Source organism: Heterocephalus glaber, unplaced genomic scaffold (assembly GCF_053883595.1).
Source record: "Heterocephalus glaber isolate CG9 unplaced genomic scaffold, H.glaber_assembly_v1.0 deba00001687, whole genome shotgun sequence".
NCBI lineage: Eukaryota > Metazoa > Chordata > Mammalia > Rodentia > Bathyergidae > Heterocephalus > Heterocephalus glaber.
This window is the reverse complement of record NW_028258412.1, coordinates 15,795,412-15,821,551: the sequence shown is the minus strand read 5'-3', so window position 1 is coordinate 15,821,551 and position 26,140 is coordinate 15,795,412. Positions and strand designations below refer to the sequence as shown.

Genomic DNA, 26,140 nt, shown 5'->3' with positions numbered 1-26,140 from the left:
TTTATAAGAAGAGGAAGAGAGACCCCAGACAGCATGCTTATTTTGTCTCACCATGTGGTGCCCTCACCATATTATGGTGCAGCAAGAAGGCCCTCTCCATCTGCTGGTGCCATGTGCTTGGGCATCCCAGCCTCCTGAACGGTGAGCCTAAAACCTTCTATTCTTTATAAATTATCTGGTCTCAGGTATTTTGCTAAAGCAACTGAGAATGGACTAATATACCCAATTCCCAATAAGATCCTAGTCACAGGCACTGGGGATGAGGACTTGGACACATCTTTAGGGGGGGCACTGGTTAAACTACTACCACCTCCTTCTGCAGGAGACAAGGGGAGAAAAGAGAATGAACAACATCCAACTCAATGCTGAAGCCCACTGACTTGGCTGCTGCTGGGCAGGGGTGACTGGAGATGCCCAAACTGACCCCTTTTCCAAGAGCCCCCAGCGGTGGGCCCAACTCAGCCCTTCCCCAGCACTGATTACAGTGTCTTCTTCCCCAGGTGTTTCCTGTAGGATCTAACATCCCAGACTGGAGGGTGGTGGCTGGGCCCTTGGGGAGACTTTGATCCTTGTCCTGAACTCTCCTGGACTCTAGGACCAGGTCAGTAGAGCTGTGCTGTCCCCTGTAGGTCCAGGTGCAGGATGAGAAGGCAGTTCTGGGGTCTGGGGTCAGGGGTCAGGGGTTGGGGCTTAGGGCAGGGTGGGGATGGGGTGGCAGCACCCCTGCCACCTGGAGAGTGTCCAAGGTATGCACCACCTGACTACAGCGTCAATGGTCAGGATGCAGGGACAGGCTGGTCAGTGGACTGCTGCTCCACATCCCCACAGATCCGAGCAAGCAAATCCTGTCCCTTTGTGACCCTTGGCAAGATGGCTGCTACCCACCTTTAGCACTGGAAGCTAAAGACCCCAGGGCAGTGTCCCTTGTCTGACTTTCTGCATTGTTCTTTTTTTTTTCAGGCTCCATGGTAGCTAATTTCCCATCCCCTCCATGTTCCAGCTCTGGGAGAAGTGTGACAAAGGCTTCCAAGGGGCTGTCTGCTTGCGGCCCGATCTTTCACATGGATTCTCTTGAGCAGGGAGCCCTCCCTCCTGAGAGCTCTCTGGTGAGGGGTCCCTCAGAAAGAGGGGCTTGCAATGACACCTGGTGTCCCTCTCTCCACAATGAAAATTCAGGCTGAAAAGTCCGACTGGACAATCCTGACATCCCTTCGGGATGGAGGAAGAGGAGGGGGAATAAGGGAGAGAGGGAGAGATGGAAAAGAGACAGAGGAGGAGCAAGAGGGGGAAGAAGGAAGAGGGAGGAGGAGGAGGAGGAAGGGGAAGAAGGGGAAGGAAGATGAGGAGGAGGAAGGACTCAGGTTCTGGGGACAGGCGTGTGTCCTTCACACTGAGGTCCTACTCATTTGTGTGCAATCACCTTCCCTTTCCCTCTTTTCCGTCACCTCTTGTCTTCTGTTGGCCACTAAATGGCTCTGAAGTCCCCTTGTTATAGGTTCAATTGTGTCCCCCTCATCCCCGATTCATATATTGCTGTCCCTTGGGACCTTATTTGGAGGTTGGGTCACTGAGAGGCAATGGAGATGAACTGTCCTGGAGCAGGATGGGGCCTCACTCCGCAGGACTAGTGCCCTCCTAGAAAGCAGCCACATGCACAGACAGACATGCTTAGAGGAGAGGTGAGGAGGACACAGGGAGAAGTCATCCGCGGGTGAAGGGATACTGGAGGCAACTGGAAGTGAAGGGAGAGGCCCACAGTGGCTTTCTCCCCACAGCCCTCAGAGAGGATCAACCCAGCTGACACTTTGAGTACGAGCTTCCGGCCTCCAGAACGGTGAGAGACATTTCGCTGTATGAACCACCACATTGGCGGTAGTGTGTTGTGGCATCAGCTATAGTTTGGATCTCCAATGTTGCCCAAAGGCTTGGTCTCCAGAGCTGCCCCTAATGGGAGTTGGGGGAGACTTTAAGAGGCGGAGCCTAAAGGAAAAAAGGGGAAAAAACTTTAAGCAGAAAGAGGTGGGCCTGGGAGGGAGTCTTTAATTGGTCATGGGGCTGTGCCCTTGAAGGGGCTTTGGGATCCTGGCCTCTCCTTGGGCTCTTTCGCTTTTTGGCAATGAGATGAGCAGTTTGCTCTGTCAAGTGCTCTCTGCCATAATGTGCTGCCTCACCTTGGGCCCAGAGCAATGGGGCCACTGACCACGGACTGGAATCCCAAACTGGGAGCCAAATAAACCTTTTCTCTTCATAAATTAATTATCTCAGGGCTTTTGTTCTAGTGACAGAAAGCTGACTAACACAGCAGCCCTAGGAAATTAATACATCTCTCACCCAAGATGGCTGATGCTTTACATCCAACTACAGGGTAGCTCTCTACTGCCACTCACATCTCAGAAGAGGGCAGGGCAGAGATGCCAGTGGCATGCCTGGTGTTCCTCAGTACTGCTGGTGTGATGAAGGGTTGGACTGGATACTTCTAGGCAGGAGCAGCCACACGCACAGTCTCTGTGCCTGACGAGGCCCCTACCTGCCCGTGGGTGGAGGTGAGTGGAGACCAAGTGTCCCCTAGCAAAGGCTCTGATTGACACAAACTGATTGCTCAGGCGAATAACCCCGTGGATGGTGGGCCGGCCCCCAAGAGGAGCCCTGGGCTCAAGTCACCCACGCAGGCAGGCCTGTGGCACTGTGCAGGGGAGGACATCCTCATTAGGCTGTCAGCCTCGTACTTCTCTGCTCTCAAAGTTGTGGCAGAGAAAACGCGCTATTGTGTCCCTTCCAAGGGACAAAGCCACTGGACAAGCGATTACAGATGACTGCATGGCCAACAGTTCTTCTTTTATTAGTGGAGTCTCAGAATTCTAGGGATGAGACCAACCTCCTAATTACAGGACGCCTATGTGCTGTCATTAACGGGGCCGCCCCACTGTTCTCGGCCACTCGGAGAAAAACAGCTCACATGTTGCACGCCTGGAGGATCCTGACTTGGAAACCTTTGGGGGTTTTGGGGACAATGAACTCATGCTCAGAGAGGTTTTCCTCAGCAGTGCCCCACTCATGTGTCCCAAGGCTAGGAGCAGAGCTTACCCAGGCAGAGGGCACTGTAGCCATCTCTGGGCTCTCCTAGGAGGTCCCCCGTATCCACGGGGCTTCTGAGCCAGCCCCAGCATCCCTGGTCCTATAAAGATGCCATCTTACTACATTCATTCTTGGGGTGAGTGATACTGGCTCTAGAATGTCCACAGTTTGAAACAGGGCTTTTTTAGGTTTCAGTGGACCCAGGTTCAAATTCTGGCTGGGTCACTTCTTCCATGATCCAGTCTGTGCCAGGAACTTCACCTCTGAGTCTCAGTCTCTTCCCCTAAGTTAAAGGGCATCATCACATAGTTTGATCCAAATGCTGATGTAGTTAACTGTGTGCTAAGCAGAAAAAGCCAGATGCAGAAAGAAAAATGCCACACGATTTCACTTTCACGTGAAATGTTAAAGAAGTCAGACATAGTAGTCCCCCCTAACTTATTTGTGGCTCTGCATTGCATGATTTCCGTTACCCATGGTCAAATGAGGTCCAAAAGTATTAAATGAGAAATTCTAGAAATAAGCAATTCATACATTAAAATAACTTCTATTACAATGTGGTGTCATAATTGTTCTATTTATTATTGCTGTTAATTTCTTACTATGCCTAATTTATAAATGAAGCTTTATCATAGTTTGCAGGTACAGGAAAAAACGTAGTATGTATAGGGTTTCACTGCAACATACCCCCCTCAGATAAGGGGATCACTGTGTACAGGGAGGGAAAGAATCAAACAGTGATTATCAGTGGGCTGGAGAAAATGGGGAGATGTAAATCAAAGGACAGAAAGTAGCAGATAAGGCGGAGGAAGTGGTCTAGAGATCTAATGCACAATATGAGGGCTACAGTTAATAATATTGTACTGTTTGGGGCAGTTTTGCTCACAGAGTAAATTTTAGGTGCTTTTGAAACCCTCATTGGTTAACTATGAAATCATGAATGTGCTCATTTGCTTGACTATAGTGATTATTTCACTCTCCATGTTGTCTGGCTTAAATATGTACAATATAATTTTTAAAAATTAAAGAGGAAGGAAAAATGCTAATGCATACACAGGAATATGGGAAATAGTTGAATAATGGTGGTGATGGGTTTTTTTCCTCTAATCAATTCAGATGTTCAGGTAATTTAGAGCATTTTTTTTTTTTTTTGCTTATCCATTGAGAGACTTTCAAATCTGGTCATCCATGGTATTCTTGGGTTTTGTAGAACCAAGATCACTAATATGCTCATCTGAGCAACTGCATTACTTATACCTTAGCCCTAAGCCCAGGAGATGAGACTGGGTCTGGCATCTGCAAACCTCCTAACATGCTGTGCACATCTGTTTGCAGAGGAGTCTTGCTGTTGTCAGAGTCTTGATGGAATTCCTTGAAAATGAGGGCATCATCTTGTGGGTAAGATCTGAGCAGGCTGCTCATGCCAGGGACCAGGAGAAGGGACCCAGCATTGACTGAGCCTACTACGCACCAGGCTGACACCCACTATCCCCACTCTGTGCTGAGCAACTGGGCAAAGTAGGTGGCATCACCCCTATTTTCTAGAAGAAACGAGGCTCAGGAGCTAAAGTTAGAAGACAGATACTGAGTTCTGGTCATTTGTTTGTCCCATAGCTGGCCCAGGGCTAGGATTTCTCTGATCCCAAGCTGGGTTCCATCCATGGCACCATGCAGCCTATGGAGCGAGGTGACCTCATAGGAAATGTACACCCTGCCCTTAGAGCCTTCAGGACCCAGGCATAGAGGGGTCAAAGCCTAGGGGATGAATCCTCTCTTAATCTGGAGTAACTGTCCTCAGTATAAGACACCCCACCCAGACTCTGCTGTCCCTTCCCAGGTGGAGTCTCTGCCTCTCTTCCAGGAGGAGTGAATTCCATACCTCTCCACATTCCTGTGGCATTTGGCTCAGATGGCTCTTGGTCCCCTGTCATGGCCTGTTATGTACTGCATTAGAGGCCATGGAGTGGCTAAAGCTTGGGTCTTAGAGCCAGGTGGAGTTCTGGCTCTGCCACTTATCAGCTATGTGACCTTGAATTATTCACTTAACCCCTCTGAACCTCACTTTCTACACTTATGAAACGAAGCTAATTGTACCTATTTCACAGCATAGGAAATGATGCTTTTCTCTTGTTCCATCTTCTCAGGGCCACTTTTTCATCTTTCTCCATCTAAGTCTTACTCTCCTGTTAGTAAGAACCCAGCCATAGCAGTAGTGACAATGGCTACTTTTGTTGTAGTGTGACTAGCTGAGATATGATCGGAAAATATGGTAAATTTAAATTTTTTTTTTGGTACCAGGGATTGAACTCGGATCCTTGTGCTTGCGAGGCAGGCGGCAGAACCACTGAGCTAAATCCCCGGCCCGTAAGTTTAAATTTTTAAAAATTTACTACAGTAAAAGATGCATTGTCATTAATCCTCCTCAAAACATCACCCCTTGCTTTGAACACACCTCTCCCATTGTTCTTGCCACTTTCTAAAGCAGTTCTGGAAGATGTCTTTCATGAGTGCCTTTGGTCATGCTTTTGTGGTTTCCTTGATGTCCTATATTGATTCAAAAATGTTTACCTTACACGGTCATTTTGACTTTGAGAAAGATCCAGAAGTTGCAAGGTACCAGATCTAGTGAGTCAGGTGGATGAGGACACACAGTAATGTTTTTAGGAACCCATCTCTCCATTGGATGATACTTGGCAACAGCACTCATTGTATTTTTGATCACATCTCATTAAGACACTTAAGAAAGAGAGCTTCCAGAGCTGCTTCAGAAAGTACAAAAACAGTGAGATAAGTGTGTTTGAAGTGAAGGGAAGTATCTTGAGAGGGATGGCAGTTGTCTTATGGTAATAATTTTAAAAAATTTAAATATTCACTATATCTTTTCATCACCCATTGTAATCCACCCTTACCCCAGACTCAAAGCTCCTAGAGGCAGTGAATTTTAATCTTCATATCCCCAGGACCTACTGTAGTTGCTGGGACACAATATATCCCCAAGAGAGATTTGCTGCTAACCAATAAATTGAAAAAACCTTCAGCTTACACCATTGATAATAAGCATAAAAACTTCAGAGCCCTCAAACTTCTCTTCAAGTATAAATATCAAGAAGATTAAGAGACTTTTGGGGTGGTGCCGAGTGCTGATCAGATATAGGGCCTCACGCATGGTAGGTAAGTACCACTGAGCTGTGCTCCCAGCTCCAGAGATATTCTTGAGTAAAAGATCTATCTCGGATCACAGGAAGGGGTGGGGGAGATTAGAATATGAACTTAACCTCAGGGCCTCATGCAATAGCGCCAATCAAGCCATCCCATGGCACATGTCTAATTGATCTGGGCCAAAAAGCATAAGCTTTCCATTCTTTCAACCTCTAACCTTTTCATTCTTGTGTGCATCCATCCCAGCCTTTCAGTTATCCATCCATCCATCCATCCATCCTTTCATCCGTCTATCCTCTCATCTACCGTCAGAACGCTGTCTAGTTTCCAGCCAGTTATAGGCTACTGTTGAAAAAAAAGTATCCTCATCTTCAAGGAATTTATATTCTAGAGGGGAGAAAAGTAGGTCAGTAATCTCAACTCAGTATGATACAGGTTAGGACAGGAATGAGTACAAGAGGCTATGGGAGGACACAAGTCCTCGGAGGGACAGAGAAGACTGGGAGAGGTGATGTCCCAGCAAGGCAGGAAAGACCAGGAGGGGATTCTGAACGAGGAGAAGAGCTTCCAGGCAGAAGGAGCAGTGTGAGCAGAGCAAGGGCAGGAGACAAGGGCTGGACCATGGGAAGTGAGGCTGGAAGTAGAGACAGTTGGCCAGGCCTTGGATCGAGTTTGACTATGGACTTCATTCCAAAGGACTGGGAGCCCCGGGTTAATATGAAAGAGGTTGGTTTGATTGAAGAGAGAAAAATTCTAGAAAGATCTCTCTACTAGGAGATGGGTTTTTCTTTTTGAACAAAGAACAGTACCCGGGAGGAAGATATCAGACTTGGGAATGATAGCAAAAAGCCTTCCACCTTCTGAAATTTGGCTGTGCTGTCTCCTTTTCCAGAACCATTTTACGCCTGGTTGAAAACTCAGTGAAGCTGGTGGGAGGGAAGCTAGTGATTCAGATGATTGTTAATAGTCTCCCTGAAGAAGCCTCCTTGAAGCCTAAATGGGAAATTCAGATCCCTGGCACGGCAGAGAACTGTGGTGCATAATTGTGCATGAGGAGGACCTCTCTGCCTGTGCCTTAGGGACAGGCTCACGCTGCATTACTCCCATTCCCTGCCCTGGCCCTGGGGTGACCAGGAGCTTGTTTCCCAGATATGAACCAGGGTAGAGGATACAAACTATAGTCACAGACAGGGCAGAGTACAGACTTACTGCACATCTGCTACATGCTGGACACTGAGCCTATGGGATACAAGAGAAACCAGACCAGGTTCCTGCTTTTTGAGGGCTTCAAATCCTACCGGGAATATGGGACCTGTCCATCAGATGATACAGTTGCCGCCCTTGACGATGGAGAGAAAGGGGGGGAAGGGGAGCTGAGTACTGATAACCCCTCTGAAATAGTGCAGAGTCAAAATATGCTGTCTGGAGTAGATGGAGTAAGAAATAAAAGTGTAAAAGCATTTCTTAACGTTGCTGTGGTAACCAATGTAGAACTAAAAATAGTGACAGGCCTGGATTGGGAGGACAGGGGAAGAAATGTCAATAGATAAGGTCTAAGGTCTGTAAATCGATAAATAAGAGTGTAAGTGTGCCCCCCCCCCCGTTCCGGGGATCAAACTCAGGGCGTAAGTGTGCTCTAAGATTTGGATAGGAACAGAGGGAACAGCTCCAAAGTTAAGACCAGGAGCCCTGGGGAGCTGTTCCCCAGTACAAACTTTTCTCTCAATGAACTTTTTGATGGTGTGTATGCTCACAGCTGAAGAAAAGAAAGAAGAGAGAGAACATTTACTAGAGATAGATCTATTCAGGTAAATGGAGCTCCCGTTGCGGGGCAGGCAATTATCATCATTGATTCAGCAAGGAGTTTGTGGATGCAATTCAGAGAGACTGAACTTGGGTGGTAAAACAGTTACATTTGTACTTTGCACTAACCTCTACCTGAACTTTAACATTTGCTTTCATTATGAGCAGAGAAAAAAAGCGCCGCGGCACTTCATCCCCAATAGAAATCATAAGTATCTCCGTATCACCTTAGAGTTGTTGAAAATACTTTGAAATATTTATGCTCATCCCTACTTCAAAACGGTAGTATGTGTTAGGTTCACAGCTAGCTCCTGCTAAGTAATGTGTTAATAAAGAAACACACGTATTACCATATCACACCTGCTTCTGTTGTTGTTAGCTGTAGTTCTAGGTAATTGGTTCATTTGCAATCATGGGCGTTACAAATGCGCATTGAAAAATACTCTGAGAAGGGGTCTGTGATGTATAACAGGTTGAGGACCTTCGTTAGAGAAAGGAGAGGAGCGGTGAGATTAAGGCCTCTCAGAGCCCCTTAGAGGCAAAGAGCAGGGATGGAGGGAAGAAGAGAGACAGGGTGCTGGAAGGAGTGATGATGATCGTATCAGAAAAGTAGCAGTAGCAACTTTTACTTACTGAGCACCTGGAAGGCTCTGGGCACTGCCTGAGCCCCTTGCAAGAATTACTGCGTTCGCTTTGACAATAGCCATCTAATGCTAATGTCACTTTCTTTTTACAGTTAGGAACAACAGCCCTAGATGTGTCCAGGGCTCTCCCCTGGTCTCATAACTGGCCAATTGTGCAGCAAGGATTCAGACTGAGGTGGCCAACTGCTCTGTTTATACTCTGACATTATATTTAAACTGCCAAGTATGATGGACTCTCTCATTCCTGTTGCAGCTTTGAGGCAAGCAAGGACTCGGCAAGTCAAGAGATCCTGCACTCTTGGGAAAAGCAGCTGAAGTTTGCCCCTTACCTTGCTGTCTGCTGATGCCTGCCTTGTACCTGATGGCATTCAGGGGGCCAAGGAGGTCAAGGAACCTGATGCCAATTCCCTGGGCACCGCCACCCAAGCTCAAATCCTGTCTTTTTGTTTTTGGTACCGGGGATCGAACTTGGGTCCTTGCGCTTGCGCAGCAGGTGGTGAATGCCTATTCTTTCTTTAACACATCATCAGCTCCTTCCTTCCCCTTTAGCCTCTGGACTCCTCCTGGTATCAAGCTTAAAAGCCCCCAGATCTCCTAATTGGAGTCCCCACTTTTGATCCACCCTTCCCACTAATGCACGGAGCACCTGAACTTGAATTTTTCCAGTTGGGATCCCAGGGGCCCATGAGACACCATGACTGTGTTGTAATTATGTGTTTTAATTTGTAGGGCATTGAGTCATCCTCTCCTGGATTAAGTGATAACCATCTTATCACTAAGCATCCCCATGTGACTCTGGTGCCCGTTGGGCATTGTGTTAAGTTGGCAACTGTGCCGAGGTGCTCCGCTTTAAATACTACATCATCACAAGGAAAGACTAGGATGCAATCAATGGCCCTGGCCGTGCCTGGTGAGAGCTCAGGGATGGGACCCTATGCTGTGTGGACGGAGGATTTGCCTCAGGGTGAAGAGGAGAAAGTGGAGGAAAATCCAGCTGTCACAGCAGAGGTGGGTGTGGGGGTGTGTGTGTCAAAAGAACCTTCTGCAAGAAATACAAATCGGTGCTAATTAAGCTCTTCAAAAAGAAAAAGAATCCTCTGGACAGCATGTCCCACACTTGCATTATGAGTGGTGATTTTGTCTCAGTAAAACGTCACGCTGCCCATCACAGACATGCTTTGAATTTGAAAGTTTTGGGTTGTGTAATTGTGATTATATTTAATGTCTGGATTTGTTTTGGTTTTAGAGCAATGTGACAGAAGAATGAAAAATTTATACCTGCTTTTATGCTGGCACATGTTTAAACAACATCATAATAAAGATATTTTATGCCCAGCATGTATTCCTGTAATTCTAGCACTCTGGGAAGCTGAGGCAGAAGGATCTCATTTGAGCCCAGCCTGGGCAACCTAGTAAGACTATCTTAAAGAAAAAAGTAAAAAAGGGCTGGGGATGTAGCTCAGTGCAAAGGCCCTGTGTTCAATTCCCAGTATTGAAAAAAAGTATTGGCAAATTTTATGGCAGGATTGGAGGGAGGAGCTTTCTGTGAGAATATGCACACTTTCAAAGCATTCTAGCTTGAAAGACACTGGCATAGGTGCCACTTTGCAGGCCACAGTCACTGCTCAGAAACTAGCCACTTGGAGCCCATATTCCAATGCTTACCCCAGCCCCTGCATCCTGCTGGTCTCCACCAACAGACCATCTACTTTGGCTAAACAGATCAGTATAATGTCATTCACGTCATCCATGCCAGCACCCAGTAATACTTTCCAGTTAGGTAAGGAAGGGGTGAGCCTGGTGCTGAAATCAGCACCTGAAACATTGGTTGGTCCTGCTCACTGGCAGCCATTATTTACTGGCATGAGAGCCATCCCAGGGGAGGAGGGAGAGAGGCCCATGGCACTCTGTCTCCACAGCTTATGTCCTGGTCATGAGACTAGAAGGGAAACTGAGGCAAAGGTGTAAGCCAGAGTGCAGAAATGGCCGGGAAGGAGTTTGGAGGCCCCAAGGTGTTGTGGGAAATCACATGTGGAGTGGAGGATACACAGGCTGAGGGAGAGGCCCAGCGCTGTGTGTCCAAGGACAAGCTACCTAACTTCTCTGACCCTCAGCCTACTGGTAGGTTTAAGAGGATGAAGGATCTTTCCAGCCCTGCCCAGTTCATGGAGCTGGATGCAGGATCCATGAGGTCTGGGGTGGGAAAGGCAGAAGGTACAGTGAACTGAGGGCCTGCCATTGTTGTTGCTAGGGTGACAATGATGCAGTAGAGTCAGAGAGACATGCAAAGAGCCAGTGAAGAGGGAACAAGAGAGAAGGAGAGGGGCTCTGTCACCTTGACTCTGTCCTGTCCCCAGAGCTAACTCGGGCACAGCCTCCAAGAGATTTCCCTCCCATCTGTGTGCACAGACTCCCAGGGGACTGCTTCAGCAGTGGCTAAGGTCCCAGCAAGGCACAGCCTGGCAAGCCTCCCTGGGAGAAGAGGGAGTCCCTGGATGTGGGGCATGGCATGGGCTGCTCAGAGCGAGGTGCCCACGGCTGGGCTAGGCTCATGTCAGCCACACTGGGCTCACTGGAAACTCACAGCTCTCCATCGAGCCTCAGTTCCTGCCTGAGATTGGCCTAGGGGGGCCTTCTCTGCTGCATCTCTCACTTCTCTGTGGAGGAGATGGAATGAGAAGCTCCTTAAAAGCATCAGAGTGCGAGGCCAGTGAAGCAGGAAGGGAGAGAAAGATGGAGCGGTGCAGGTGGACACACAGACGGATGAACAGAATGGTGGGTGCATTCCTACCTGGATGATGGGTCTGTGAATGGTGGGAGGAAAGGCTGGACAGAGGGATTCACAGATGGACAGGCACTTGGATGGTATGAAGGGAAGTGTTCATATAGTGAGACTGCTCCTCTTAGGAAGGCCTGCTTGCCAGGTTGGCTGGCATCTGGGAACTTGAATTTGGGGAAGGTTTCCACATTCCCAAAATTGCTGAGTCGCTCACTGTGCCTACACTGCGCAGTATGATGTTTGTTGAACACCTTTTTTTTCCTGGACTACTGGAATTTTGGTATATGCTGGCGGGAATGCCTATGTGACCAGCCCCTCATCCACACGAAAACTGCACACAGAGTCTATAATGAGCCTCCCTGGTAGAAATCATTTCACACATGTCACAACTTGGTGTGCCAGGAATTGAGTGTATCCTGTGTAACTCCACTTGGAGAAGATTCTTGGAAGCTGGCTCCTGGTTTCCTTTGGACTTTACTCCTTTGCTGATTTTTTGCTCTGTATCCTTTCACTTTAATAAATCCATGAGTGCAACTATAAACTGAATCCTGAGCCCTCTTAGAGAATCTTCACTTGGGGGTGGTCTTGGGGATCCCAGTTACAGACAGAGCAATGGACATACAAATTGATAAATGGGTGAAACGGATAGGTGAATGGATGGGTGGGTGTTGACTAATAATGAAATGAATGGATGAATGGGTGAATAGATGGATGGGCAGATGGCTAGATCAGTGAGTGGTGGGTGGAGGGATAGATGGGTGGGTGGGTGGATGGATGGATAAGTGTGTAGATGAATAGATGGATGGCTGGATGAATAGGTAAGTGGATGGATGGATGGATGACTAGATGGATGGATGGACAGATGATTAACAGAATAAATGAGTGAATAGATGGGTGCTTGAGTAGATAGTTGGGTGAGTAAATGATTTGCGTGTGTGTATGTGTTGGAGAGGGTAGGAGTGATCTCAATCTCTTAGATGTTCTAAGTGCCACAAATTTTAATGGCCACAGGAGCATCTGAAAGGCTCAAGACCATCCATAGGTCACTTCCTTGTCAGAAATGAGTCAGTGCCTGTGAGATTTGCTTGGCAGAGTCAGAATATGATACACCACCACTGACCTCATATTCCCACGGGCATCTGGAGGACCACTGCTATGCACAGTGGTGCCCATGGTGTTTTGGGGTAAAAGCTCAATGTGTAGGAGCAAAGTGGGCAGCAGAATGCCTTTTGTTTCCTGAATCTATTAGAGTTTCTGGCTAATGATGCTGCCATTTTCTTTAAACTGATTTTGTTCTCTTTGCTTTGAGGTTTGACTCTGAAAATATTTGGTCTTTATTTGAAATCTTTTGTTTTTGTTTGTAAGCATCGAATATCTCTTTGTAATTCACTGTTTTGTAGAACATACAGTGGGCCTCACAAACCCATTTCTTTCCCTAGCTGTCTATTCTTCAGTAATGAGCTCCACTTTGATTGAAACATTTACAGAAGAGTTTTCTTCTTAATTGAAAAGTGATTTTTAAAATGCATTTGGCAGAAGCAGATAGGGGACTATGTTGAAGTTACGGCCTCATTTATTCCTAATGAAGTAGAAGGAAAGTGGAACCCAGGGGAGGAATGGGATTAAAAAAAAGAACACAGGAAAGTAATAGAATCCAAAGGAGAAGAGAAATAATATGATGAATGTATGTAGGCTTTGAATAGGTGTCTTCCTATGTTACAAGCACTTGAGTTTGAAGAAGCGGTATCGGACCATGGGGCACTTCCTGTGACTCGGAGGCCCTACTGCCATCCCTCTCTGAGCCAGCCCATGGGCCTCAGTTTCCACTTCTGTCCATGGGAGGAAGCTCTCCTCATGGAGCTGCTGGATTGTTTGGATAGACGGTGGGTCTAGGGAATGAGCTTCAGGACTCTCCAGAGCCTGACGAGATATGCCGGTGCACATAGATACCCGCGGCACAGGAGCACACACACTCACAGGCACCAGTGCAGACTCTCTCTCAGCCATAATACACATGGCCCTCACATTTGTGTTCTCACAATCCTCTCACACCCACTTTTCACACACAAGTCGACACATCCTACACACCCACCCGTGCTCACAGATACGCCCCTGGAGACGCACACCCCGTGATATCCTCCAGCCCCTCACCTCATGTCAGCACCCCTTCCCTCAAGTGCTCTGGAACACCCCCTCACCCCCCCCACCTTTGCACACAGTCTCTCACATGTGCCTTTCGCCCATCTTTACACACACACCCCTCACGCGTACTTTCAGTCACACGGAGACACCTTCTCGCACACAGCGTCACTCACTCTCGCCCTCATGCTCTCAGCGATGCTTTCACATCCATCTCCATTGCTCCGTCACTCACAGTCTCACACACACCTACGCCCTTTCACGTCCATGCGTCCTCCCCGCAGCCTTACTGAATCCTCCACACTGCACACCTTTCCCACGTTCTCACACGCAGCCTCTCACACTGCATCTTTCCAGTCCCACATCAGCCCTCAGGTCCTGCCACTGCTCCTCGACTAGCTGAACTCTGCTGGGAGGTCAGGTGCCCCCTCTGCTCATGTCCATGTCCTCTCAGCCCTGCCACCAGGCCTCTGCCCCTCCAGTGCCCATGCTCTGCTCCTTCTGGGGCACGGCGACCTTGCTGACACCTCAGTGCCCTCAGCTCCCTGACCTTGGCTGTCCTCTTCCCCAGGCTTGGTTCCATGACCCCGCTGTGAACTGAGCTGTGCCACCACAGGGGTGCCTTTGTTCTTAGCCCTGGGTGTAGCTCAGAAGCCAACACATACCATGTTCAGTGAATGAATGAATGAATGAATGAGTGGGGTTGTGAGATCTGGAGAAGGTGGTCTGCTCAGACCAGGGCTCTGGGGTCTGGGAGAGAGGTGCGTGCAGGGAGAGGACACGGTGAGGGCCTTTTGGGGCCAATTCCAGGCTTCTGTTCCTTTCCCCAACTCTCAGGGGAGCCAGCTCCCCGGACCACACGCACCCTTGCCCACCCTCGCCTCCTCCTGAAGGCCCCGCAGCATCGATACCTGTACTCCAGAGCATGTGCTCCAGGTACAAGCTCCATGGGGCAGCCACTTTCGGTTCCCCTCCTGGAACCCCCTGGGGTCCCCTGGGGTTTGGCAGGAAGGGACCTGGACATTCCTCAGAGATACAGGCCCTGCATCCAGCACCCAGGACCAGGGCTGTTGACTTACATACAGATCTACCCACCCTTCCAGAATGGAGGTCTGAGCAGCCGGGAAAGCAGAGGCTCTGAGGGAGAAGGAGTTGGTTCAAGGTCAACAGCTAGCAAGTGGAGTGCTAGCACTTAAAACCCCGGCCCCAACCTCTCCATTGCCAAGGTTCGTTACTTCCTACCCTGGGTCTGGGGCCCCATTCTGGGCTCCCTTGACCTGCTGTGCTCCCCACACTGAGGCGATGCGTCCACCATGTCCTCTTCATCTGTCCCTTGCCAATCTCCACCACTGGGCCAGAAATCCTCTGTGGTGGGTGACATGCAGGGCCCGCCCAGCTGTGCTTTGCTAGGCCAGTGCACCTGTACCCCACTGCTGCTCTTTTTGCTGGCTTGCTTGGGGAATGATGACATTCCATTCCTCCCCAAGGTTCCCCCCACCATTGGGACAGCTTGAGTCACTTCCTGACATGGCCATGCCCACAAGGCCTGCCTGGGGGGGGGGGTTCTGAGGTGCAGTTCATTTCCCAGAGCCCCATGGGACAGGCCTGCTGAGCCCCAGCCCTGTTGAGCCCCTTCCACTGGCCTCCCCTGCCTCTCCTACTCCTCGGTTCCTGAAAACACTCCCCCAGACCCAAATGCACAGATTCCCACATCTCAAGCTCTGTGCCTCTGAAGAAGCTGACCCAGGAGAGACAGTGGGGCAGCTCGCTCATCACTGTGGCCCAGCACCCAGGCAGGTGCATGATGGGAACTTCCTGTGGGCTCATTGGCTGAATAAGCCCAGGCTCCAGGCCTCCTTGTGAGACCTCTGCTCTGACCTGATCATATGGGGCCTCCTCAGCCAGGCTGTGCAGGGGGTCGACTGTCAGATAAGGGAAAGAGCTTTGTTTTCCATATTCACCCGCTCTGCCCTGGTGCCTATACATTGGTGCTCACACCCAGTAGGAGCTCAGTGAATGATTGTTGAATGAATGCATGTGTGGATGTCTAAATGCACACTTCATCTTCCCTTTACCTGGGTGTCTGCCTTTCTCGGTTTTTATTCAGGCCTGCTCTAAACCGTCAAGGCCATTTCCGTCATTACCTATGAGGTATCCTCATCCGCCATATTCCCCCTAGCTGGGTTTTACTTCATACCAAAGTGTTTTGTCAGCTTCCCAGACACTCAGGGGGTCACCAGAGGACCTCAGGATCTTCGAAGAGCAAGGGATCACATGGAACCTGAGCTGAGGGGGTTCACCTGGCTCACCCAGCACATTTCTGCTTTGATTCATCTTCCTAAAATCTCATTTGTACCAAAGTGCTGTGTGTCTGCAAAGATGGAGAAGCACTCTGTGTTGGGTTTCCTATCATCATCACCCAGGCCGGTGACACGGGGCACACACCCTCCCTCATGTCGCCTGTCCAAATCCTGTGTGTAGAAAACTTCTGATGTATCCTCCAGGCTGGAGCTCCTAAGCTTCAGGGGCCAAGGTTAAAAGCATGGGCTTTGGAGTCACAAAGGCTGTGAGGAGTTAAGTAATTAGCCCTTTAGCTCAGTTTCTGTAGCTGTAAAGTGGGAGTAGCCTAGGGCTACCACCTGAGGGCCAGGCGAGGCTCCATCAGGTGAATCATCTCACGTGCTTAGCATGTGCCTGGCTCATGGTAAATCCTAAATGGTACCTTCTGGTATTTATTAATTATCCAAGTGAGTGCCTTGGGCACGATTAGTGATTAATTATCAAAATGCTAGCACTTCCCTTTGGAAAAAGGAAGTTATACCATGGATATAGGTGACATTCCTTGTCCTGGTGGGGATACACCCCAGAGGCCTAAGGAGGAATATGATGACCACAAACACCAGGCTGTAGCAAAGGCCACTAACTCTAGGTGGACACTGGGGACATTCTGAGTGGTATTGTTAAGTGTGGTCCCCATCCCTTCCTGCAAAGGGACCCAAGAAGAGAATGCCAATGTGCCTCTGTTTCTTAAGCATTGGCTTCTTGCAGAACCATGCCTAGTGTGCACAACAGTGGGGAACACCAAAGGAACAATGGTTTCTTGTATGAGGGTCACAGATACATCTGTAGCAGCTGGCTCAGAGCTTGGCTGGTAGTAGATGCTCAATAAAAACCACGGAGTAAATGAAGGAATACAGGAGTGAATAAAATTTGACATTGACTACCTAATTCCAGTACATGATCTAGTAGTGTGAGTGTTTCCTGATGCATACTGTTTGGTGAATGAATGAATTCTAGGGTCACTAGAGTCCCCGGAATTGGGCCCAGGCACTAGGGAGGAGGAAACTTTGGTGAATACTTATGGATGAAACAAACGAGATCCAGTACTTCCCACAAAGCAGTTGGGCTTCAGTTGTGGGTAGCCCCTCCTCGCGCCCTCCCCTCAGACTCAGTCCAGGGACTGAGCCCTCAAGTCCGCTACCAGCCAGCTCAGGCTCCACCAGGGAGTGGCACTGTGGGAGCTGGTGGGGCCTGCATCGGGACACACTCACCTGATAGGCCAAGCTGGAAAGAGCACTCTGCAGTGACCCAGGTCTCTGCCAAGGAGCAGTTGTCCACTCGGCATTGGCACCAAGTGCAACCACACAGGTGGGCACACACTGCAGGCAGCCCATGGCGCGTACATACACACAGCAAGGCTCCAACTGTCCCGGCATGCCACGCTCTACCGCCAATAGGTGATGGCCACAGACCCTCAGGTGGTACGGGCACACTTCCGTGCATGAGCCAACCTCTCCAGCCAGGAGCGAGGCTCTGAGTTCACAGCCAGCACGGGCCCAAGGACCCATCATGTGTTACTTCGCTGCTTGGAGCTGTCCCTCTCCATGGCAGCCCCTCCCCATCCCCAAGTCTGTCCCATGGGCAGGCAGTCCGTGGCCCCTCTTTTGTCCCTCCTAGGACGGACTCCCCACTGGGAGCCAGGAGGCAGGCCAGAGCCCGCCCTGCCTGCTGCCAAACCAGTGGGCCTGGAAGCAGCCCCGGATCCCAGGCCAGGCCCTGACTTGGTCCCATCATGCCCCAGGACACATGGCTCTCCGAAGCTGGTGGCCTCCCCTTGAGCGGTGGCGGCCTCCCACGCTGCAGCCTCTCCTCGGTGCTTCCCACAGGGGTCTTGTGCCACCAGCGGGGCCACCCCACAACATGAGCTCTGGGGCTGGCAGGCTGGAGGGACACGTGTGTCCTCAGATGGCCACACAGGCTGGCACAGAGACTCGGCTGCCCTGGGCAGGCGAGGGGGAGTCAGGGCCCAAAGCCTCTGCCCCTGCAGGCCAGTCCCTCTTTCACCCTGGTGTCCCCTGCAGACGCCGTGTGGGGGAGACCTCTGCAGCTTTGTGACCCGAGGGGAAGGACACTGGCCCACGTGTGGTCCCTTTGGGTTCCCTTCAGGTTAGGCCAATGTGAAGGGGGTCAGGGATGCTGGGGCCTGAGACGCCCCAGGAGAAGGAGCTGCACCAGGAGCCCCCTCCCCTGGATGCCCAGCCTCTTGCTGGGGGCACGGGGCCCCCTGCCGGGTACTCACCAGCTCCGGCGAGGGCTCACCCTGGCATGGTGGCGTCACCCCTCTCAGCCGGTGCTCCCCATCTGGAGAGGGCAGCGGCACTAATCAGCTGCCTGGCGTGGTGTGCAGAGTGGCTGGGCTTAATTGACACCAGGTGGCCCCTCCCCAGGGGCAGGCTGGGAGGCGGCCTGGCAGGCTAGCAGGACAAGGCCGGGCGGGGGGCCGAGGCGGGCGAGGCCCAGGCTCCCTGGGGGAGGCCGGGGCGGTCACGCAGCCCCTCCAGCAGCCCTCCCTCCCTCCCTCCTCCATCCCACAGGCCCTGCCTCCCTAGGCTCTGACCTTTCTTTCATTCCAGAGCCGATGGCAGTAGCAGAGGCAGTGTCTGCTTGGGACGAGGTGGCTCAGATTTCCCCAGCTGGCTGGGGCAGCCTGGAGTGAGCATAGTCTAGCTGCGGGGTCCAGGTCATCCCTGCAGGATCCTGAGTGGGGCACTCACCATGGTGTCACATGGCCCCACGAACTACCTTTTACTGAGCACTTACTATGTACCAGGCCCTGCATGGTGCCCACATTGTCCCCCCCAAAATCTCATGTGCTCCACAAGATGAGCATTTATTAACTCCTCAATGCAGATGAAGAAACGGAGGCTCAGAGAAGTAAGTTTCTTCCCTAACGTCACACAGCAAGAGAGCCAGGACACACACACACACACACAGCTCAGTCTGGCACCAAGTCAGTGATTTGCACCAGCACCTGCAAAGTAGACACCGACACGTCCAGTTTTAGATAAGAAAATCGAGGCACAGAGGGAGGAAGCCAGAGGTCAAATCACACAGTCAAGTGTAGAATTAGGATTTGCCAATAGTGTATTGGGCCAGATTACCATGGAGAGTAGAGTCTCCCACTGGAACAGAGGCTACCTCTCCCGACGTACATGTGTCCCTGCCTCTGTTAGGGTGCCAATTTTGAGCTGCAGCTTGCAGTCTAGGAGAAGGAGCACTGGAGGTGGAGTCAGGAGACCTGTGCCGAGCTGGCTGTGTGACCTTGAGTAAGTTTGTCTACCTCTCTGGGCTTTGCTGTAGCTGTGCTGAACAAAAACAAGCTGGAGTGTGGAAAAGGCTGTGTGTCCAGGACTCCATCACGGTGACCCCAACCCTGCTTGTTGTCCTCCCTGCTGGAGAGTAGGGTTTAGCAGTTGAGAGGAAAGTAAGTTGTATAAGCGAGCAGCCCCGCTTCAAATCCCACTCACTGCCCGCAAGACCTTCAGAAGTCACAGCACCAGCTGGCTCTTGATTTCTTATCTCTAACACCTGCTGGAGAACATGGCCTCCCTGCCAGGATCCAGAGAGGATAGAGGAGGAGACGCCCAGCACCTGCCCCCTGCAGGCAGCATTTGCTGAGCACCTGCTACGTGTGGGACCCTGTGCTGGGGACAGAACAGTGAACAAAATAGACTCGGTCGTGCCCTTGTGCTGGAGACAGAACAATTTAAAAACCACACAAGTACTCTGTGCTTGACAAATAGAAGTAGCATTAGTCAAAAGAATGCATTGAGCACCTACTATGAACTCACTGGGGCTACAGCTGCGAACAGTGCAGGCAAGGCTGGCGGCCACTTGGGGCTGACATGTTTTCGTAATCAGCTGCGCTGACACAGAGCAACAGACAGGGGCTGTGTCACCATTCTCAGGCGGGACAGCCCACTGTGCGGGTTCGCTGCTAGAGTAACGCGCCTGTGAGCTGTGGCCTGCACCTTGGGGTAGCTCCCAGGAGCAGTGTGGGATTCCTGAATGTTCTGAGGCCTAATCCTCCGTGAGGCTCAGGGGCTCCTTTGGGTCTGACTTGTGGTCTCCCTGGCAGGTGGCTCATCCCCCAGGTGCAGACCCAGTCCCCATGTGGGAAGCTGAGCTGTGACTCAGCCAGCCTGACTTGTCAAGCTGAGGCAGCAGCTGCCTGCCCCCCCCCCCCCCCCCCCCCGCCGTAGGTCCTCCTGAGCCAGGCCTGGGGCAGGAGCCTGGGGCATGGCCCGGGGCTTCAGGATGCCAAGGGAGGGGTTCTGAGCTCAGGTGACTGCACCCCAGCCTCGGGAAGTGTGGGCTCAATGGCGAGTGTGCTAGAATATTCCAATAAGAATCCCAGAGCTGGCTGCCTTGGGAGGGAATGAGGTGCGCGTCAGTCTAAGAATTCTAGAAATTAGGAGAGAGTTCAGTTAAGTGAATTGGTTTCTACTCCTTCTCCAGGTCTAATTTTAAAAAAGCTTCCCTGGGAAGCATTTCCTGTCTGCCACCCAGGAAAGTGCTTTCCCTGAGCTCCCTGCCCCATCCCTCTGTCCCTGAGCCAGGTTCACCAGACCCCAAGACACACCTCATGTGTTGGATTTGCCTGCTCACTCACCCAGTTTACTCACAGGCCTGCACTCTCCCTTCTGCTTCCGGCCACATGCTGTAGCCCCAGTGCCCGACACTTAGCGTTCAGCGAGTGTTCTTGTATTAATAAACACACAGACTGGAACAATGACCTCCAAGGTCCTCACTTAGAGCACTGGGGAATTCCGCATCCCAGCTACTCTTGCCATTATATGCACTCACTCTCTGGTCAATAAATATTTATTGAGCACCTATTACATGCCATGTGCCTTTTAGGTACCAGGGATACAGAGTGGTCAAGACTGATAAAAATCCCTGTCTTCCTGAAGTTGATTCTCATGGTTGTTCCCTTAACTAGGTCATTGTCACAGGTGTTGATCATAGTAATAACAGTGACAATCACTACCATACATCAGGACACCACTGGACACTTCTGTTGCGGGGGACTGTCCTTGCCCTGCAGAGTGCAGAGCGGCCATGGCTTCCACCCACAGATACAGTGGCACCCCTGGCCAGTTATGACATTCTCAAGTGTCCCCAGACTGCCAAATGCCCTGGGGGAGCAACACTGTCCCTGGTTGTGTAGCACAGTCACATATTAAACACCAACTACCGTGCAGGCAGTTAGCATTCATTGATTCATCTACTTTACTCTTGAAAAGAACTCCAGGAGCCAGGGATAACTGTTATTTCCATGCTATGGAGGAGGAAACAGGATCTGTCACTTGCTCAGGGACCCTGATCTTTGAGCCTGGCCCCTTGACACACAGCTGGGGGCACCGTGGGCAGAGGGCAGGGCCTGGGCACTCAGCTGTGACCAGCCGCAGAGACGGACAGACCAAGCCCAGGCAGCCAGTCTCCCTCCCTAAATTCTCTTTTGCTTGGAACCTGAGGCCTCTTGCGCACAGCAGGCCTTCCCTCAAGAGTAGTGCCAATCAACAGAATCACACTGCAAGGCTACAGACATCGTGGTAAACGCCCCTGTGGTCACATTAAGAAGGGAAAAAGAAACAGGTGAAATTAATTAGGGTCATGTACTTTAACCCAATGTTGTTTAAAACTAACAGGTGAACACATAGTCAGTTTGAAATATTATCAGTAAGGTATTTTACAGTTTGATTTTTGTACCTCTTTGAAACTCAGTGTTTTATATGTACATCTCGGTCAAGACTAGCCACATTTCAAGGGTTCTATGGTCATACCGGGTCCTTGGCTTCCGAACTGAGACCTGCTTATCCGGAAAACTCTCGTTGACAAGGGAATGAAGACAGAAGGCTGGATTCTCGCAGCTCACTAAGTAACACCAGTGATACCCTGCCACTGGTCTTCCCAGGAGGCCATCTGGCATAGCATTCTGGAGCCTGGGCCCTGGGTTCAAATGGTTTGGGTTTGGATCCCTGCCTTTGCACTGATTATTGTGACTCTGGGTGAGCCACTTAACCTGTCCGAGCTGCAGGTACTTCACCTGAATGACAGGGCCAATAGACCTTGCTTCAGAGCAGCGAATGAAATTAGAGGACAGATGTAATGTGGTTGGTCTTGTTTCGGAAAACTGGCTGATGGGAAATGTGGGTGGGCTCAAGTGGTGGTGGTGGAATCTTTCAAAGCTGCAGAATTGTTTAAAATGTGAAGAATGGAGACGGAGGTATGCTCCTACCCTGCAATAGCTTGACCTTTGCCTGGGTGGCCTATCCTACAACTGCTAGCTTTAGCTACCATTTATTGAGCACTTACTATGTGTGTGGCACTATATACAAATTAGTCCTCATAGCAACCTCAGTACAAGTCTGGCTGATTTTGAAGCCTTTGCTCTTTTCTCTACTGGGTGACATTGGTCCCGCGTGGCATGCCTTTTATAGTTTTCTGTCTTGTTAATAACTTAGCATTAATCTTGACATGTTATACGAGATCATGTCACATCCCAATTTGACAATGATGAAGAAGCTAGGCCATGAATAGTTTCAGAAACTTTCCTCATGGAGCCAGTCTTAGTGGCACACACTTGTAATCCTAACGCTCTGAGAAGCTGGGGCAGGAAGATCCAAGTTCAAGCCCAGTCTGGCAACTTAACGATTTAGCGAGACCATGTATCAAAATAAAAAAATAAAGGGCTGGGAAAGTAGCTTAATGTAAAGGCCCCGGGTTCAACCCAGTTCTGCAAACAAAACCTAACTAATGAGACTATAGCTGTTTGCCAACTCCTGTATCAAACACACTGGTCAGCAATTGGTCTCTTCCCAATGGGAGGGTGCCAGGACGCCAGCCTCATTAGGTGAGGTTTGAGGTCTTTCCCCAAGTGTAAGGGTTCCCCTTTTGCTTTCCTAGCCTGGCTGTCCATCCATCCTTGCTCCCCCTGAGGGCTGTGTCCTTAGTACCAGCTGTTTTTACTCAGCAACAGCACAGTTCTGCCCACCCGTCACAGCTGATGGGTCAAAGGGAAGACACTTAGGCTGAGCCAATCACATCTCTTTTCCAGGGAATTTGGACTAGTCAATTGGGATTTTCAGGGAAGGATTGGGTCATTGTAGGAGCCCATCCAGGAGCCAGACTCTGATTTTCCCATGTATTCCTCAGATCTTTTGGAGTTCTCCAGATGCTCATTATTCTAATAAATTTACCCCTTTCCTCCCTGCCAGCTCCTCTTCTTTTTCTGAAAGCTCATTTTGAATTGTTTTTGTCATTTGCAGACCAACAAACCTGAACGACCCAGTCTCTAGTGCAGAGCTCTGCTCATCACTTATGTGCAACAGGTCAGGTTTTCATGTCCTTCCTTCTCACAAAGGGGCGACACAAAACATCCAGAGCCAAGAAGATGAAGGCCACGACCTTCTATGTAAATTACAAGGGTCTCAGAGGGCAAAAGACGAGTGAGGTTTGATTTTTAAATATTAAAAAAAAGTACAAGCCCATTTCAGAGTCTGCTTCTTTGTAAGCGTCCTTAAGCAAGCGAGCTGTCTGGCAGGGAGAAGCTCAGGCTGAGGTTCTCAACGTGGCATCTTTGTCTTGCCCATACTTATAGGGGTAAACTGATTTTCTAACCATAACTATTTCTCTGATTGGTACAATCAGTGTCTTGGCCTTTGTTCTGGGGTGAGCCAAGGTTCACAGGAGCTATGGGAACATGGCAAAAAGTATGCAAAGGTTCCACAAAGGGCAGCCCCTTCCGGTACATCACGGCATGAGGTTACCTGTATCACACTGGCCACCCAGCTCATGCCCTAGGCTGCCTCTTCCTCCCTACCTATCCCTACACTGCCACCATTCAAAAACAGAAGAATTATTCTTATCTAACAGGCAGCAGATCTGGTGGGGCTCGGGGTCTACAGTTTGCTGTTCCCTGCTGTAATGAGAATAGCATTAAGTCCTTTGAGAGATCTAATTTTTTATTCCAAGATAGAGAAATCAGCAATGGAGACAAACAGCTACCCTGGGAGGTTTGGAAACACGAACACCAGTGTGCATCCAGGCCTCCGGGGACCCAGCCCTGGTGAGAGGCGGGTGGGCAGAGGTGGGAGAACAGGAAGGGGCAGGGTTGGAGTGTGTGCGGGTGTGCAGGGTGAGCGGTATGAGTCTGGAGGGTCTGAACACAAGTGAGCAGGGATGTGGGTGTGCATGTATTGACCACAGCGGGTGTGCCTGTGTGCACGCGTGTGTGCAGTGTGTGTGCACGTGGATGTCAGCAACCAGCATGTAAGGCAGGGGCTGAGGATGGGGCCACTTAGGGACTCTGGGAAGAGGGCAACAGTCACCATGTTGGTGACATCTTTCGTACCTGGAGCTGGAGTCACTACCTGGGCTGTACGTGTTGCACTTGACATGGCCCTGCTGGGGCCCCCTGGACCCTGTCAAGGATGCACACAAAGGCCAGAGCAGACCAAGAGGCTCATCTCAGGAGGGAGGGAAATGCCCCTCAGTGACAGTCACTTCACCCTGGGCCCTGGGCTACCACTGCCTTTCAAGCTGAGGCCTCAGACTTAACCTGACATTCAGTGCTCTCCACAAATATCTCCCATCCAATCCCAGCCTTTCTCTCCCAGAAGGCCCTGAACTAAAATACACACTGAGGGCTTATTCCGTGCTCAACGCTCCATGAATTCTATCCACATTTTTATGAAACAGGTACTTTGATGATCTCCATTTTATAGATGAACCAATAGAGCCTCCACAGAGCAAAATGACTCACCCAGTGTCACACAGCTGCTAAGGAGTTCACAGCTAGGACAAAAATGGACCAGAACGGAAATCCTACATTACTTACCGAGGCACAGAAGAGGCTCTGTCTGGCCCAGGCAACGCTGCATGTGGGAGGCAGACACCCGGGTGTTGGTGCCTTTTGCTTGCTGTTCTGAAGGTGTGACCGCAGATCATGAGACCCAAGTTCAAACCCCAGCCGTGCCCCTTTCTGCTGTGTGTCCTTGAGCCCCATCTCATGTCTCTGGGCCTCAGCTTCTGCAGCTCCAGGAAGGGAAGGCTGCCCCTACCTGGGTTGGCTGTGAGTGAACAGGTGATTTGTGAATGAACGGTTATTACCCATACGACTTGGTGGCACCCCAGCACTGAGCCTGCCACCCAGTGTCATAATGTTTGGTAACTGAGACTTGAGTTTGAGTCTGCCCCTTAGCAGCTCCTACACCTTCACAGCTGGGAAATGACGGTGGTGAACTGGTTCCCAATCTTGGTTGTCCTTCCGGGACAGCTCCCCGATTGCTGCCTGTGTCCACCAGCTCCAGGCGCCTTCGAGCCCCGTACTCAGCAACATTCATCACAGGGTTTCTTAACCTTAACATTGCGAAGGCTTTGGCCTGAATAATCTCATGTGGGAGGGTCAATCCATTGTGCCTCTCACCACTAGATACCATTAATGTCACCCAGTTAGACATTGTCAGATGTTCCCCAGGGCTGGGGGCAGCATTGTCCTGCTTGATAAGCATCACTTCCCAGCAAAATGTCATCCTCAGATGCTGTCCAACATGGCGGTTCAGAGCCTGGACTCCAGAGTCACGTGTGGGTTTGGATCCTGGATCCACACTGGCTGCCTGTGACTCTGGGCCAGTCACTTAGCCTCTCCGAGCTGAAAGTTCTTCGTCTGTATGGTGGAGTCAGGAGAGCTTTTGCCTCCTGGGACTGAGGGGAGGAGGACGTGAGCTGCGACTTGTTATGTGCTGTTTCTGGGAACTGGGTCTTGGGAGGTGGGACGTGTGGGCGGGCTTGGGAGGATCTCGGTCTGGGCAGAGATGAGGAGCCCAGGGGTTACGGGGACTGGGAAGCCTTGTGCCTCCCACCTGGGCAGGCAGGTGGCCTTGTGTGTGGCTCCTTTGGCCCCCAGGAGCCCCCTCCGCAGCCAGTGCATGGAGGTTAATGAGCTGTTTGGTTCCAGAGGCTCATGAGGCTCCACTCACTCGGCCAACACCTGCTGCACCTGATTGATGGTCGCCCTGCAGCCACAGGGGACGGTGAGTCAGAGGGGACAATCAGTCCATCCCCGGCCCCAGGAAAGACTCGGCCCCTTCTCTCCTGCTTGCAATGGGAACGAGGAGGATGGAAGTTTCTGGTCTGGCCTTGACCCTCATGCCTCCCTCCACACCATCCCAGAGCTGAATGTCGGGTCTGTGCTAAG

The 26,140-nt window shown here is 50.6% G+C and overlaps 1 protein-coding gene across 1 annotated transcript in view; it reads right to left on the bottom strand.

Annotated features, from left to right (window-relative positions):
• Nos1 (nitric oxide synthase 1) overlaps window positions 1–18,271 on the bottom strand; it is a 177,350-nt gene extending 159,079 nt beyond the window's left edge. The window contains exon 1 of the mRNA XM_087198430.1: window positions 18,179–18,271. The gene's annotated coding sequence lies outside the window, so the exon portion shown is untranslated. The remainder of the gene's footprint in view (window positions 1–18,178) is intronic.
• Between the last annotated feature and the right edge of the window lie 7,869 nt (window positions 18,272–26,140).